The sequence below is a fragment of the Argopecten irradians genome, chromosome 14 (genome assembly GCF_041381155.1).
Source record: "Argopecten irradians isolate NY chromosome 14, Ai_NY, whole genome shotgun sequence".
NCBI lineage: Eukaryota > Metazoa > Mollusca > Bivalvia > Pectinida > Pectinidae > Argopecten > Argopecten irradians.
The window spans coordinates 32,202,526-32,221,010 of NC_091147.1; the positions used below are offsets into that span (position 1 = coordinate 32,202,526).

Genomic DNA, 18,485 nt, shown 5'->3' on the forward strand with positions numbered 1-18,485 from the left:
GCACGGTCTGAAAAAATAGTTTGTTTTGCTTAATATCTCAATATTTAGATCTTTTACAATATCAAAAGTAAATTCTCTTCTACCACATGTTGAAACGTTTTTACGGTATTGTAATAAATGTATTTCGATTTATTCGGTTAGCAACACACAACACAATGTTTGTAATGATAAATCATCGGGGTGTACGTATGTCAAGCATCATATCCTTGATGCTTTAATCAAGGATTTCTTCAATTGTTGCGTAAAATTTCATTCTACAGTCACAAACTTTTCAATTCACAATGTATCAAAGATACAGACTACAGGAAAAATATTATTTAATTAAAGCGTATTCGTTGCTGAACTCCTCAACAAAAAATCGGAAACTTATTTCTGTGTGGATTTTCTTTCATAATTACACAAAGATACCTGCTGTTAGAGCATAAATTAGAGTATTTGAAACATCGAATTTCACTCTTTTAGTTATGTATATTCGGGACAAAGTTATTGTACGATTAACTTCACTCAAAAGTAATCATAAAAATTTTTGATCGGCATTTCCTGTGACCGTCGATGTAAGTGTGATAGCACATCAGTTAAAGTACAGCCACGGACTATTGTGACGTCACACGGTTTAGGGCTAGAAAATATGCATAATCGGGCGGTCAGATTCCGGTCGCGCGCGGCACGGAGAGGTTTCTACACAGTCTAATAAAGCCATTTCCAGCATAAACTGAAATTATCATTTTTGACTGCACAAATCCTTTAAGGAAAAACTGGCGATAACTACCCCCTGACAATAATACCCTCCATTGCTCTATACTATGTATTATTGGCAGAACGTCAAAGTCCTGTGGTTAATTATAAATTTTGATATACAAAAGTCAATTATTAAGACATTTTTTATGCATTGCGTAAAGTGGTTATAATATTACGACAGGACGAACGATCGCTCATCTTAGGCTATCGGTGTATATTAGCTTCGGGAACAATCGGAGATATGACGGAAAAGCCTCAATCGGATACCCTCGGAGAATTTTCCGGTAATCTTCGGAAATAAATTTATAACTCGAAGATTCACGGAAATTCCGATACCAGCTCTCGTAAACTACGTGACTCTCACGTTACTTTACTTGTCAACAAAGATGGCGTCAATTTTGTGATCCTCCTTCTCGTGGTAAGTGACTTCCTCATGAAGATAAGTGACCGAATAACACACCTTTTCCCCGCGTAGCTTAACATGTTTATATGTTTGAATGCAACATAAAAGGCATTAATAACGAACTTAAGCCCGGGTTTTAAAGCATTACGGGCTAAAGCAGTACCCTGCTAGGACAGTTTACAATTTATTCATTTTGTCAGCTGATCGTTAAAATCGGACAGCGAAATAACTAGACCTAAAAGATGTTGGTAATTTGAACAGTGGGACACACCTAGACAAGTCATGGACACGTGCACTCTGTGTGACTTCTAAAAGTTTTCAAACATATAGGTGGGCCTTCATTAATTAGCCTAGGCCTGTCTACAGTTAGTGTTTTATTGAGGATGTGTACATGTCCCAGAAGAGGTAATGTAGAGTAATAATAATACGAATTTAAGGCAAAGCCTCATAAGAGCGCAGCTACTTGTAAAATCTCAGAACGAGATTAAAACTGTTTAAATTTGTAGTCCGATCATTGATTTTTATTAAATGCTATTCTTCAATACTATAGATTGATGTTTTGTGTCTAGCAATGTATTGACAGTCGTCATATACAAGCCAGAAAGACACATTCAACTGGAATAGTTCAATTTCTTTTCGATCTTGCTTCTCTGTAAGGCGGAAAACTTGGCAACATGCCATGTATCAAAAAAGCGCGAAGGCTTACTAAATATAAGTCACTATCAATATAATATGTACAAAACTTTGATTATGCTTATGGTCCATGTATATATTTAGTATGTAAACATGTGGTTATATTGTATGTATACAGGTGTATGAAATAATCTAAAGCAGAAAATTGGTGCAGAGATTTAATAAATAACAAAACTTGTAGCCGGCACTACGTTATACGTGTATGAAACTATGTTTTTTTTTTTTTTTTTTTTTTTTTTCAAATATAAGTTGAATATTGGAGGCATAAATTTAGATAATGAATAAAAAAAAAAGATTAATACTATTATTGCATCAAAACGATCCGATGTGTAAATGTAAACCAGTCCAATGTAAGAATTATCAGAACATTATTACATTTATGCATATACATGTAAGCTTAGAATAATGTGTTATACATATGTATATATAATTATGTTTTTCTTCCACTTGAATTTATTGTCTCAGGTCACTAATCTATAACATCGAATCGAGTTAATTGTATTTTATGTGATGAAACAATTTGCTATGAAAATGATAGAACACGATTATTTTTACATGGCGGTAAAATAGCATTCTGTACTCTGTTTTTTATCATTATTATTAATGGCCGGATATTGATACCGAAGTCTTTCAGTTTTTTAGTATAACGTCTGTATCATATAGAAGCTTTACGTGAATCCGTTTATATGTCAGCTAGTTCAAGCGTCTGATTGATAGTGTTGTGGTGTTTTCCATTTTCGTTTGGAGATTTTACAAGCGGTGATGACTTGCCTGGTAGGCAATGGTCTCTACTGACCATTCATTATGATTTTACTCCTTCTTTCTCCCCATTTTCACTTTCTTCTTTCCTATTCTTTTGATAGTGTGTATTATTACGATCGACCATACGTTATGGGAAGCATTTCAAAAAGTTTACGAATATGTTGTTTTATTAGAATACTGCGTGGTATCTTAGAACAAAAAGGTAATGGAAGGTATTAGCATATTAACGTGTAACTGTCATGGTTTATCTGATAAATTTAAGCGCAAAGACTTTTTTACATACCTGAAGGAAAAAAAATATAGTATATACTGTTTACAGGATACCCATTTTACTGCGGAAAAAGAGGACTTGATTTGTAATGAATGGGGTTACAAATGTTTTTTTAACTCTTTTAAATCTAACTCGAGAGGCACCGCTATCTTAATTAATAATAATTTTGATTTCAAAGTTCTCAAACAGAAGAAAGATAATACAGGTAACTTCTTAGCTTTAGACCTAGAAATGGAAGGTGAGAAAATTACATTGATAACAATTTATGGTCCAAATTCTGATACTCCAGCATTTTTCAATCTGATTGAAGAAACTATTAATGAGTTTGTTAACAATAAGTATGTCATTTGTGGAGACTTTAACCTTGTTCTTGACCCAAATCTAGATTATGATAAAAGTTATAAAAACATTAACAACCCCAAAAGCTCGTGAAAAGGTCCTTGAGTTAATAGAAAACCTAAATCTGACTGATGTGTTTCGACAACAACATTTAGAGGTAAGACGATACACCTGGCGGAAGCACAATCCTTTAAAGCAATCAAGATTAGATTTTTTTCCTTGTGTCACAAAATTTACTGTCAAGTGTACTAGAAACCTCAATTGAATCTGGTTATAGATCTGACCATTCATTTCCAAAAATCTTATTAAAATTTAATGATTTCAAAAAAGGAAAAGGACTTTGGAAGTTTAATAACTCTTTGTTACATGATCAAGATTTTTTGAATATAGTTAATGAAAACAATTCATTCGATCAAATCTCAGTATTGTCTACCCGTATATAATATTAATAATATGCCTAACATTCTGAATGAAAATTTGCAATTTATGATAAATGATCAACTATTTTTGGAAACACTATTAATGGAAATCAGGGGCAGATCCATTTCCTATTCATCTCATAAAAAAAAGCAAAATAATCTGAGAGAAAATAATCTTAAAATTGAAATTCAGTCGTTGGAAGATAACAATATGGTAGATTGTGAAGAATACATTCATAAGAAGAATGAACTTCAGGAGATAAGATTGAAAAAAATAAAAGGAAGCATGATAAGGGCAAAAGCATTATGGATTGAAGAGGGAGAAAAACCAACAAATTACTTTTCTTAATCTAGAAAACAGAAACTTTACATCCAAAATAATTCCCAAACTTCAAACAAATAATGGTGAAATTATAACAAATCAAGTCGAAATTTTGAGTGAAGTTGAAAAATTTTACAAACATTTATACTCTGAGGACGAGAATATAGAAAAGGTGAATTTAAATGATTTTTTAAAAGATTTTTGATGTACCAAAATTAGATAATATAGAATCTTCAAGTCTTGAAGGATTTCTAACCTTTAAGGAAGCTTCAGCTACACTGAAAAAAATGAATAAAAATGGCAAGAGTCCAGGCTCTGATGGTTATACACCTGAGTTTTTTAAATGTTTTTGGAAACAGTTAGGTATTTTTGTTGTTAGATCAATTAATTATGGTTTTTTAAATGGACAATTATCAGTTACACAGTGTCAAGGCATCATTACTTGTATTCCAAAAGCAAATAAATCAAGATATTTCATTCAAAACTGGCGACCAATCTCACTCTTAAAAACTGTATATAAAATTGCTTCTGGGTCAATAGCTAATAGAATTAAAGAAGTTTTGAGTAAAATTATTAATTCTGATCAAACCGGTTTCATATCAGGACGTTATTTAGGGGAAAATACTAGACTTATATATGATATCATGAATTATGCTGAGGTAAATGATATACCAGGAATGTTACTAACTATAGACTTTGAAAAAGCTTTTGACTCTGTTTCATGGGAATTTATTGATGAATCACTAAAATATTTTAATTTTGGAATAGATATTAGAAAATGGATAAGAATCTTTCATAGTAATGCATCTTCAGCAGTTAATCAAGGGGGAAGCCTTTCTTCCTTTTTTAAGTTAAGGCGGGGCTGTCGCCAAGGTGACCCTATTGCACCATATCTCTTTATTATTTGTGCTGAAATTTTAGCAATTCGTATAAGAAATGATAAAAAAATTGTAGGTATAAACATAGATAATTGTCATATATTAAATTTACAATATGCTGATGATACGTCATTGATACTTGATGGATCAGAGAGATCTTTGAAATCCGCTGTTAACGAGCTAAACCTGTATGCAAAAATTTCAGGACTGAAAGTTAATATGGGTAAAACTCAGGTAATCTGGATAGGTAGTAAAAAATATAGCACAGATACACTTCTTCCTGACTTACACTTAAAATGGGGCGTCAATACCTTTACACTTCTTGGCATTGATTTTCATGTAGACCTGCACAAAATTCCGAAACTGAATTATGATAAAAAGCTAGTTAAAATTAAGGGTTTAATTAAGGGATGGGGTAAAAGAAGTCTCACACCTCTTGGTAAAATCACACTAATTAAATCACTCCTTATTTCACAATTGAATCATCTTTTTATCTCTTTACCCAATCCTGACGATAAGTTTATTAAACAATTGAACTCAGTTCTTTTTAATTTTTTGTGGAATAGCAACTGTGATAAAATCAAAAGGGAAATTATTACAAGAGGATATCTAGAGGGTGGCTTGAAAATGATTAACCTATGGGCATATATTGATGCACTTAAAATAAGTTGGATAAGGAGAATCTATAGAACAGAATGTAAGTGGTGTACTATTCTGAAAACTAAAGTTAATTTTAATCTATTAGCCAATTGTGGCAGTGATTATTTAAACTTAATCATCAAAAGGATAAAAAATGTATTTTGGACTGATGTTCTGAAAGCTTGGTATAATTTAAGAAGTAAAATTGTTTAAATCTAATAAGTATAAATTCAATGTGTTTAAATCACCTATATGGTATAATGAAAATATAAAATTAGGGAACAAAACTATTTTTTATCAAAGACTTTTTAATAAAGGAATAATGTATATACAGGATTTGATTAAAGATAACACTACTGAATCATTCTTCTCTTTTAACGAATTTTGTGAAATTCATGGTAGAATTTGTAATTTTCTCGAATATCATGGATTAATCTTGAACATTAAAAATTACCTTAATATACACCCTTTTCCTAATAGTAATACACAAGTTATTTTTCCATCAACACCATTACATTTGGAAATAATTCTGAAAAGGACTCGTGGATCTCAAGATTTCTATAAAATTCTTATTCAAAATGAAACGAATATTACTGGCCAGAGTAAATGGGGTGAATTATTTGATTATGACCAGGATTCATGGAAAAAGATTTATAATACTCCATTTCGAATTACTCATAATACTAAATTGCAGTGGCTACATTACAGAATTTCACACCACATCTTAACAACAAATTCTTATCTTTGTAAAGTAGGTCTCTCTAATAATCCTCACTGTGTGTTCTGCTCTGTAGGAAGGGAGACAATTACTCATATTTTTTGGGAATGTACCGAAGTACAAGCTTTTTTAACTGATTTTGAGTGTCTACTGGATATCCTTTACATACCATTCTCTATCAATAAAGAAACAATGCGTTTTTGGACTTTTTAGACAAAATGGTATATACAACAGGATTGATAATGAAATTATCCTTGTGATTAAACAGTATATTTATAGAACTAGATGTGTTTCAAAATTCTTTGAATGTAATGAGATTGGTAAACTGCATCAAAGATCTCCATGCTGTACAGAAACATATCGCATACGGAAAAGATCAAGCTTATATAGAGAAATTAAATTTTGAATGGAAAAAGTGGATGAAAATAGTAAACCTGGCTTAACCATGACGGTTTTTTTTTTTTTTTTTTTGTTCATATACCAACATCAACTTTTTATTCATGTTGTTAACTTTCCCATCACTTAAATATTTTTGTTTTGAAAAATTATTGATGTGACGCTTATTATTTACAAATAGTTTTAAGATGCACACTATCAAACCCTTTACCCCCCCCCCTCCCCCCCCCCCCCCACCCCCCTCCTCCTCTCTCTCTCTCTCTTCTCTTTCTCCGATCACTGTCTCCCTACCGCTCACTCCATTACTTTCTTGCTTTTCCTCTGTCTCCCAGTCATAAAACTCAGTACTATACATTAATATCTCTCCAAATCTTATTTATGAATGTGTGCAGATCAATGAAGTCTTGTTTGATACTTATATATGTTACTTCACATTGTATATATATGTATAGTATTGATTGAAATGCCTTTTGAAAATAAAAAAAAAAAAAAAAAAAAAAAAGCGCGGGAATATGTGCCGTCATCTTTGGCACCAAGCTTCCTGACGGTGCGCTTGACAACACACAGACAGTATATTATTTGACTAGTACATTTTATTGCATCGTTCGTATCTTTGTGTAGTTATCTTAAACTACTTACAGTAATTTCAAAGTGTATCCTGGTGATACATTTTGTCTTTAGAAAAAATTTCAAATCTCGTGGTGCTGATAACGAGAATTAAAACATGGCTGCCTGCATGGAGGCGCGAGACTTTTCCCACGGGACACGATTTCAAAGTCCAAGGGGTACTGGAATGTATTGGATCTTTATGCTTACACACATGTTATGGTTAGTAGAGCTTCGCTCTACGCGGCCTTCGGCCGTACACACATGTTATGCTGCGCTCTTATAAATCAAGCACAGTATGGGAAGAGCGAAGCTCAACTTGTTTATCTTTTTTCTATTTCAATACAATATGAATCATGCACGACATGGTAAGAGCGAAGCTCTCCTTGTTTATTTCAGTATATTAGAAGAATATTTAAAAATGAAAAGGATGACTGATGTACTTTAAAGTAGTATATAGGACATAATGATTGTCAAGCATAATAAATCTTTTACTTTAAACAGAAATCAACGATTCAGATTTTGACGTTGTTTTTATGTGTCCATGTAGCGTATGTGAATCCTATGATTTCACGCCATTTGTTGATGTGATGTGACGTCATGATTCCTTGTACTCATCTTTCGCTTAGTGGATATTTTGACTGTATTCCATAGTTTTTGTTTTTCAAAAGTGTTATTAATATTAAAAAGAAATAAAAAATGTTTAATTATTCCTGAAAATGCATTTGCACAATAGTTAAAGATGCTCCATCGCTGACAAATGGTATTTTTTCTCTATTAAAAACAGGAGCAGACAAATTAGTACTTTTCTTCAGTTACAAAAAATACTTACTTTACACCATTACCACTTTACTTCAAGACAAATATATTAAAAATGATTAATTGCATATGTCTTTTATGGAATGAAGTAATGATTGCGCATGCGCTAAAAGCAACATAAATTTTATATTATTTTTCTTTTGTTTATTAGACATACTTATACACGAATATTTGCATTTTGCTACTGCGACTCCCATTATTCTAATGATAATCTTGATCTGCATTATGAGCCAATAAATGCAGCCTAGACTTGGCGTAGTAATACATGTATCTACATAAATGGATGTGAGTCTTGTTTACTGACACCGTATGTTAGTCCGCACGGGAACATTGACATTGTAGTTGAATGAACCATTTTGGTTATGAAACTTATGCATTTTTTTTTAAATGTCTGGATAATTAAAAGTAAAATGAAAAGCTATCAAAGTTTCGATATTTCGAACATTGAAATTTTGTTATCTTTTTAATTTTTATAGGGACTATTTTTTAACACATTGAACTTGGCTGTTCAGGTTAAATGGCTGAAGCGGGAAATTCAAATGTTCACTCGCATCAAAATACTTGTTTAAAATAAATGTTTTACTTTGAACTAGAAAGTAAAATGTAAATATAACAATTAAAGGATTGTTATTTTGCATTCATTGGAGATATAAATGCAATCTGGATGGCAGATATATTCATAGCGCCCTAACGGGCGCTATTCTATTTATCTGCCATCCAGATTGCATTTATATCTCCAATAAATGCAATCTAACAATCCTTTAATCGTTAATTAAACTCCAATTATTGTTCAAATGAAGAGTATCGTTTATGCTCCGTTGGCGATGGAGCATCTTTAAATATATTTACTGTGGAGAGCATTACTGGAGCAAAGCACAACCGGAATATTAATTGGTTAAACCAGAAGTACCAAAATTTTTGAGCCATCCATGCATGCAGGTCATTGATCTCAGTACATGTATGTGGTTTTGATTACGTACATGTTACCGGAATAGAGCTTCGATTTTCAACGCGTTTTGCGCGACAAAAGAGCTTCACTCTTATAATTATTAGAAGACACAATTTAAAAATAAAAGAACGCAATTTAAAGTAGACCTATAGTAGTATATGATATAATAATTGTTTAACATAATAAAACTTTTGATTTAAACAGAACTCAATGATTTGGATTTGGACATTGATTTTCTGTGTCCATGCATCTTGCCACAGGCCTGGGGTGCTACGTATGCGAATCTTATGATTTTGCGCCATTTGTTGATGTGGTGTGATGTGATGATCGATACCTTGTGCTCATCTTTGTTTGGTAGATATTTTGACTGCATTTATAGCTTTTAATTTTCTAAAAGTGTTATTATTGTAATTTAAAAAAAACAACTGCGGAGAGCAGTACCGGAGCAACACGCAAACCTGAATAGGTTAAACCGGAAGTATGCAAATATTTTAGCCATCCATGTATGCAGGTCATTGATCTCAGTATGTGCTTTTGCTTACTTATATGTTAATTACTGTAAAAGAGCTTCAATAAATCTTTGCTCTTATAAGGGTATGTAATTATGCACATCTGACAATTTTTTACGATATTCTTTGAAATGGCAGAAAGAGCTGGCACTTTGTTGTTTATGTTGTGACTAAAGCAGACCTCTCACCGTGATTTTATTTTGTTAAACTTTTCTGGTAAGTTAGTTTTGAAAAACGAAATCAGAACAATATATTCTCCAATTAAGTAAAGAAATTTATTAAAGGCCCACTACCTTTCCGAAACAGCTTTTAATTTTTAAAATGGGAATGTAAAACAAGACCAATATTTTTGTAGAGTCTTAAAAATGATTAACCTACCGTTAATACTACATTTATCATCACCTTCTGAACGATTTGATTAAAATAAATAAAATGTTTATTTTCATAACGCGGGTCGTATTATGTTTCTCGCCGTCGTCCTAAATACCATGCGGTAGTTGACTATCACTGCGCCAGACGGCAAAACAGCGAATTGACTCTCCACTGTTTTCATATATTATGCAGGAAATCTTGCATATGTTTAGTGTCGTAACCTTATTTTAGGTCATCAGTATGCATTTTCTGATGTTATTAATGTTTTTAGGTCATCTGACCCAAAGGGTAAACTTTTCATTCAAACGACTTCTTCTCCGTCCGTCGTCGTGCGCCGTCCGCCGTCGTGCGCCGTCCGCCGTCCGTGAACTTTTCATTCAAACGACTTCTTCTCAATAACCGGAAGGCCCAGGGTACTCATATTTGGCCTGTAGGTTGCTGGGATGGAGGGCTACCAAGTTTGTTCAAATAAATGACCTTGACCTTCATTCAAGGTCACAGGGGTCAAATAGGCTAAAACCCTTTAAAAACTTCTTGTGAATAACTAAGAGGCCTAGAGACCTGATATTAGGCCTGTGGCATGCTGGGATGACGGGCTACAAAGTTTGTTCAAATGAATGACCTTGACCTTCATTCAAGGTCATGGGGGTCAAATAGGCTAAAATCTTTAAACGACTTCTTCTCAAGAACCAGAAGGCCCAGGGTACTGATATTGGGCCTGTGACATGCTGGGATGAAGGGCTACCAAGTTTGTTCAAATAAATGACCTTGACCTTCATTCAAGGTCACAGGGGTCAAATAGGCTAAAACCCTTTAAAAACTTCTTGTGAATAACTAAGAGGCCTAGAGACCTGATATTAGGCCTGTGGCATGCTGGGATGACGGGCTACAAAGTTTGTTCAAATGAATTACCTTGACCTTCAATCAAGGTCACGGGTCAAATAGGCTAAAATCTTTAAACAACTATGTTGTATTGTACTAATAGTCAGATGACCGTTAAGGCCCATGGGCCTCTTGTTTAAGAAACCTTTATATTTTGCTTCGGAAAGGTAGTGGGCCTTTAAGAAATAAAATGTTTCATATAAAAATATTCTGCATGTTAAATAACTGACTCGCATATAAATATGAGGAGAAATTATCCTTATAGTTTCAGAATATATTGAAACCGTATGATAATCCGTCAAATATAGCTGAAAACAGCTATTTTCTGCCGATACACAATGATTATTTTAATTTATCTTGTTTACATTGCTTACTTTGGGGAGCATTCAATTTTGTAGTGAAAATGGCAACAAGATGTAACTTTTTAGCCCACCATCATCAGATAGTGGACTATTTAAATCGCCTTTTAGCTGTGGTACATAGTCCTTCTGTCCATCCATTAACAATCCTTGTTACCACTATTTCTTGGATAGTACTGAAGGGATCTGTGTCAAATTTCAGGTGCAGGTCCCCCTTGTTGCATTTTGGAACTGATTGGTCATTGATGGTAAACAAAATAGGCGACAGAGCTGCCATCATGCATGGATTTTGATATGTGAATATACCGCTAAATAAGATTAAAAAAAATAAAAAAGTGAGATGTCACATGACTTCTTAATTTTGCAATATGTATTTAAATTAAAAATCCAGCTTGAGGTGTCCAGTCTGTGATTTTTTTCACTGCTAGTCATGAGTTGGACTAAAAAAAAACTACTAGTCCGACTTGTCATGATCAGCTAACAATTTTTGGCCCAAGTTACAGTCTGGATGGGTTCCTGAATGCAAATTCTCACAAAATGACTCACACGGACAGAAATAATCACATACAGAATACACTCAAAATGTGTTGAAAAATGCAATTGACCATGGCCACTGCTCTTATAAAAATAGTATTTATCAATTTTAATCGGGTGCAGAGCCACTAGTTCATTACAATTATTGGCACTAGTCTGGCCATTAACTTACTGGTCATGGGAATCGCACTAGTGCTTAAAGTTGCAGCTGAGAGTCCTGTATGTATATATATATATATATATATATATATACCTATATTATTAGTTATATAGTCAGTTACTGACCCCCTATAAAGGCATAGAGGGTCAGTAAGATTTATAGGGGGCGAGGGCGTAGCCCGAGCCTCCTATACTTCTTACTGACCCTCTCTTTATGCATATAGAACTTGAGGTGTGTATAGAGTCCTGTATGTAGTATATATGTAATTATAATGATCCAGTATTATACATATAGAACTTGAGGTGTGTATAGAGTCCTGTATGTAGTATATATGTAATTATAATGATCCAGTATTATACATATAGAACTTGAGGTGTGTATAGAGTCCTGTATGTAGTATATATGTAATTATAATGACCCAGTATTATACATATAGAACTTGAGGTGTGTATAGAGTCCTGTATGTAGTATATATGTAATTATAATGACCCAGTATTACACATATAGAACTTGAGGTGTGTATAGAGTCCTGTATGTAGTATATATGTAATTATAATGATCCAGTATTACACATATAGAACTTGAGGTGTGTATAGAGTCCTGTATGTAGTATATATGTAATTATAATGACCCAGTATTACACATATAGAACTTGAGGTGTGTATAGAGTCCTGTATGTAGTATATATGTAATTATAATGACCCAGTATTACACATATAGAACTTGAGGTGTGTATAGAGTCCTGTATGTAGTATATATGTAATTATAATGACCCAGTATTACACATATAGAACTTGAGGTGTGTATAGAGTCCTGTATGTAGTATATATGTAATTATAATGACCCAGTATTACACATATAGAACTTGAGGTGTGTATAGAGTCCTGTATGTAGTATATATGTAATTATAATGACCCAGTATTATACATATAGAACTTGAGGTGTGTATAGAGTCCTGTATGTAGTATATATGTAATTATAATGACCCAGTATTACACATATAGAACTTGAGGTTTCTATAGAGTCCTGTATGTAGTATATATGTAATTATAATGACCCAGTATTACACATATAGAACTTGAGGTGTGTATAGAGTCCTGTATGTAGTATATATGTAATTATAATGACCCAGTATTACACATATAGAACTTGAGGTGTGTATAGAGTCCTGTATGTAGTATATATATGTAATTATAATGACCCAGTATTATACATATAGAACTTGAGGTGTGTATAGAGTCCTGTATGTAGTATATATGTAATTATAATGATCCAGTATTATACATATAGAACTTGAGGTGTGTATAGAGTCCTGTATGTAGTATATATGTAATTATAATGATCCAGTATTATACATATAGAACTTGAGGTGTGTATAGAGTCCTGTATGTAGTATATATATATGTGTAATTATAATGACCCAGTATTACACATATAGAATTCGAACTTGAGGTGTCTATAGAGTCCTGTATGTAGTATATATGTAATTATAATGACCCAGTATTACACATATAGAACTTGAGGTGTGTATAGAGTCCTGTATGTAGTATATATGTAATTATAATGACCCAGTATTATACATATAGAACTTGAGGTGTGTATAGAGTCCTGTATGTAGTATATATGTAATTATAATGACCCAGTATTACACATATAGAACTTGAGGTGTCTATAGAGTCCTGTATGTAGTATATATTTAATTATAATGATCACGTTTTATACATATAGAGCTTGAGGTGTGTATAGAGTCCTGTATGTAGTATATATGTAATTATAATGATCCAGTATTATACATATAGAACTTGAGGTGTGTTTAGAGTCCTGTATGTAGTATATATGTAATTATAATGACCCAGTATTACACATATAGAACTTGAGGTGTGTATAGAGTCCTGTATGTAGTATATATGTAATTATAATGATCCAGTATTACACATATAGAACTTGAGGTGTGTATAGAGTCCTGTATGTAGTATATATGTAATTATAATGACCCAGTATTATACATATAGAACTTGAGGTGTGTATAGAGTCCTGTATGTAGTATATATGTAATTATAATGACCCAGTATTACACATATAGAACTTGAGGTGTGTATAGAGTCCTGTATGTAGTATATATATATGTAATTATAATGACCCAGTATTATACATATAGAACTTGAGGTGTGTATAGAGTCCTGTATGTAGTATATATGTAATTATAATGATCCAGTATTATACATATAGAACTTGAGGTGTGTATAGAGTCCTGTATGTAGTATATATGTAATTATAATGATCCAGTATTACACATATAGAACTTGAGGTGTCTATAGAGTCCTGTATGTAGTATATATATTTAATTATAATGATCAGGCTTTATACATATAGAGCTTAATTTGAGGTGTGTTTAGAGTCCTGTATGTAGTATATATGTAATTATAATGATCCAGTATTACACATATAGAACTTGAGGTGTGTATATATAGAGTCCTGTATGTAGTATATATGTAATTATAATGACCCAGTATTACACATATAGAACTTGAGGTGTGTATATATAGAGTCCTGTATGTAGTATATATGTAATTATAATGACCCAGTATTATACATATAGAACTTGAGGTGTGTATATATAGAGTCCTGTATGTGTAGTATATATGTAATTATAATGACCCAGTATTATACATATAGAACTTGAGGTGTCTATAGAGTCCTGTATGTAGTATATATTGTGACAAAAACCGGACCCGGGTGCGGTATTCCTAAGTATTCCTTGGTAGCGTGCAGGTAGTACCCAGCACCCAGGTCGCAGTTCCTGTCTAACCTTATATTTTGTATGATCCGTAGGTTAAGACTACAAGTCTCAACGATTGCTTATCCGGAATGATCCAGTATAATAAAAGACTCAAGCCAGTAATAAAAGTTAAAGAATATATTATCTAACTGAGAAAGTCACAACATGTGTTAAATAAGAATGATAATCTCCATAATTCCAGTAATCTCACAGAGGCTAAGAGCCGTACTCTTGAAACTTATGAGTCTTTCCTGAGAAATCGACTACTGACATCTCACAGAGGCTAAGAGCCGCACTCTTGAAACTTATGAGAGTCTTTCCTAAGCTTGTCATAAAATACATATACAATGATAACTCATAGGGGTTAAGAGCCGCACTCTTGAAACTTATGAGTTTCATATCCTATAACCAAATAATCCAAGAAATAAATACTTAGACAACTCATAGAGGCTAAGAGCCGTACTCTTAAAACATGTGATCTCTAATCCTAACTTAAGAAATAACCAATTTCGTCTGGCGCTATTATCCTGCGAGAGCGTAGTGACCGCTCGCTGGTACCGGTGAAACAGAAGTGGCGAGGCCCTGTGCTCACCCCTATTTATAACCTTTGGGCCTCGTGCGAGGCTAGGCCGCCCGCTGATTGGCTGAAAGCCTCGGTTGGCCTGTCTCACACCCGAAACCTTACGCAAAGGAACTATAATATAATCCCTCCGATACTATAAAAATACACATCGTATACAATGCATCTGTACCTAAATCAAATACACAAATCTTCCTAAACAATAAAACGATCTAAGTATAATAGCAGACATTCTTTACAATATTTCTACAACGAATACACTCGAAACGCCGACTACGTCATTTTGACAACAAGTTGTCAGTGACGAACACATGAATGTCAACAACGACATTTACAGCTAAATAAAGTCGTCTAACAATGAAATCGACAGTATATCAGCGAGATAACTAACACATGGGTTTGTACATTCATTGATTTACATGTAATGTCGATTACTTAATCTTATATCGAACACATTCCACACACTAGTCATGTTTGTGTATTGACGGAAAGATCGAGACCGTGACGTGATGCACTCGTACATTATTTCAATCACTCTCGCATCTTAACAATTAATTCATACAATGCAAATAACTCAATGAATAACAATCTTCAGCATTTATATTTCTATGTCCACAGCATAAAACTGCCACGCTACGTCCTAGCGCTATTTATGTCAGAATTTTCAAATATTCTCTACCCCACAGTATCGTTTATGTAAACTGGAACACCTCGACCCGATCCCTGATCGGGTATATGCCCTAACCACAGGCCACTAACCTGTTTTGTTACATCTTAAACACTGTATCTTAAATGTAAACTGGAACACCTCGATCCAATACCTGATCGGATATATGCCCAAACCACAGGCCACTAGGCCTATTTTGTTACATTACCCCCGGTTTTCTAAAACTTGACGTCCTCGTCAACACTTTATCTTCCTGGACATATATAACTGATAAATTGCTGCTAACATGTAAATTCATCTTACAATAAAATGTTACTAACTTTGAATTCAGAAACTAATTCTGGTAATCATACCTCCAGAATTTCAAAGAAAAACATTTGTACATTTTTACATTTCTTTGTTTTACCACAGGCTAAATTCTCCCCTTTCACAACACATAGAGGACACCTTTCACCTGCTACTTTACACCACGCGCCTCGGGGAAACACTTCCCATACACGTATAAATATACAAAACATATTCTAAAGTTGCAAAAATCTTTTTACAAACGTACCCGTATCACTTGATAAAAATCTGGCAATATATAATTATGCTTTCATAACCACTTTAAACTTATAATCATCCAATTTTACATTTACAATTGGACATCTTACCTACAATTATGACATTCAGGATTAAAATTTATCTTCCATAGTATATCTCCGAATCCTGATAACTGATTTCTATAAAATATTAACTGCCTTGAAATCTTACCATGCTGAAAATGTTTCTATATTTCTTACACTAAATCACATAACTTGCACTTATTTCTCGTTTAATCATAATATAAATAGTCTCTACACTTCCATCATCCTTATAGATCCAGATCCTTTCCTTGTCAATTCGTCTGCTTCTTGACTCAAGAGGGAGTCCATCTACTTCACGACTCAAGAGGGAGTCCATCTGCTTCACGACTCAAGAGGGAGTCCATCTGCTTCTTAGAAAAGTTATGTTGTGCCATAGTTTTTTTTTTGTGTAACTGTATGACATCAAAATACAGTAAACTGAGTACTAAATTCATGGAAAATATATTTTCTGTAATCTATGAATATGACTTCTGGTAAGTCTTTTACTCGGGTCATGATGTCCTTGTGTTCTGGTTCATGCTTTATGTTCCTTTTTATATTTGATGCATTTCCTCCTCTTGTGTCCTGGTTGATGACAATGAAAGCAAAGACCCTGAATTTTGAAGTCCTTCTTTCTGATATGCTGTAGATCTGTTGAAGATCTACTTGAATTATTTTTCAATGTAGACTTTAAGGAATCCAGCGATTGGATAAGCCGTTGCATAGTGCCCAATAAAACATTGCTTTTATCTGCATTTTCTGTTTCCTCAACTGTCTGGCTTCGGTTAACTCCATTGGATGAGACAATAATACATTTATTCTTTCTAAAGTTAAAGGCCTCATATTCCATACTTGCTCTCACTGCCTCATCAATGGTCTTTACTTGTCTTTGATACACTGCCCATTCCATATCTGAATTATTCAAGCTGTCAATGTAGCAGTCCAGCATCAGTTGATCTCTTATCTGTCCACAGTCCATAGGATAAGCCATTCTCACCAATCTCTTGATGTCATGTGCGAGCTCAGGAAGTGTTTCATCCTTCCTGCGAAGTCTACTTTTCATTTTAGCCTTGTATATTTCCGTCATATTATCTGGATGGAATCGGGAAGTCAATGCTTCGACTAGCATTTGGTAATTCTGACGCTGGGATGGCGTCAAACAACCCAATACCTCTTGCGCAGATCCACGCAAAGAGATGGCAAGCTCAAATGCCATTTCATTTTCTTTCCATTGGTTTAACATAGAAACAATTTCAAAATGTATAAGGTAATCCGGCCAACTAGTCTTGCCATCATATGTTGCAGGTTTCCTGTATTTTTGTGATTTTCCCTGCTCTGTAGGTCTGCAATCATTCACGTCTCTAATTTGTCGATGAGGGTTTAACTCTTCACTTGCTTCTGGGTGCCTGACGGGTAAATGAGTACTTTCTCCGCTCTGACGAAACCCCAGGTCCCTCGTTTCCCGAACGGACCTGACATCTTGATTTTCTAAACCAAGACATTGATTATTCACATGCGACCCTCGACCACCTCTACACCTATAGTTAGAGTGGTATAGCCCATGTTTATTTCCACCATGCTGTAGAACCCCACTCTCATGGTTATCAGATCTGGTCAACAGATCCCTGTTTTCGTCATTACTGAGCGCATTACCTCCTGCTGCACCATTTTCCCCAGTAGTGTTTCTCTCTTCTTCACTACTGGACCGGAAGTCCATCCCAGTGGCCATTCTGGGATTTGTTCCACTTTCTCCATCAATGGTATCCGCATACAGGCAATATGATGTCAGACTATTATTTCCAGTCTGCACATCCCTTCCTCCATTTCTCTCGAAAGCAACAGTTATCTCCCTTTCCATGTCTTCAAATTTTCGACCCAATATGTTCATTTGCTCATTTAGATATTCCATTTCTCTCTCCGGTTGTACCTGAAGGTGTCATTTCCAGTCTACTTCCATGTAGCATTGGAGTACTACTTGTATTGCTTTCGTCATTAGCCGAGTCCACTAAATGATGAGCCTGTGGGACGTCTGTTCCACCGGTACCAGATGTAGACGTGCCCTCTCCTTGTTCTTCTGCGTGATGTG

At 34.0% G+C, this 18,485-nt stretch overlaps 1 protein-coding gene across 1 annotated transcript in view; it reads left to right on the forward strand.

The window, feature by feature from the left end:
• Positions 1-1,020: 1,020 nt before the first annotated feature.
• Positions 1,021-18,485, forward strand: part of LOC138307830 (GTPase-activating protein skywalker-like) — a 76,149-nt gene continuing 58,684 nt past the window's right edge. Inside the window, exon 1 of the mRNA XM_069248735.1 lies at positions 1,021-1,156. The gene's annotated coding sequence lies outside the window, so the exon portion shown is untranslated. The remainder of the gene's footprint in view (positions 1,157-18,485) is intronic.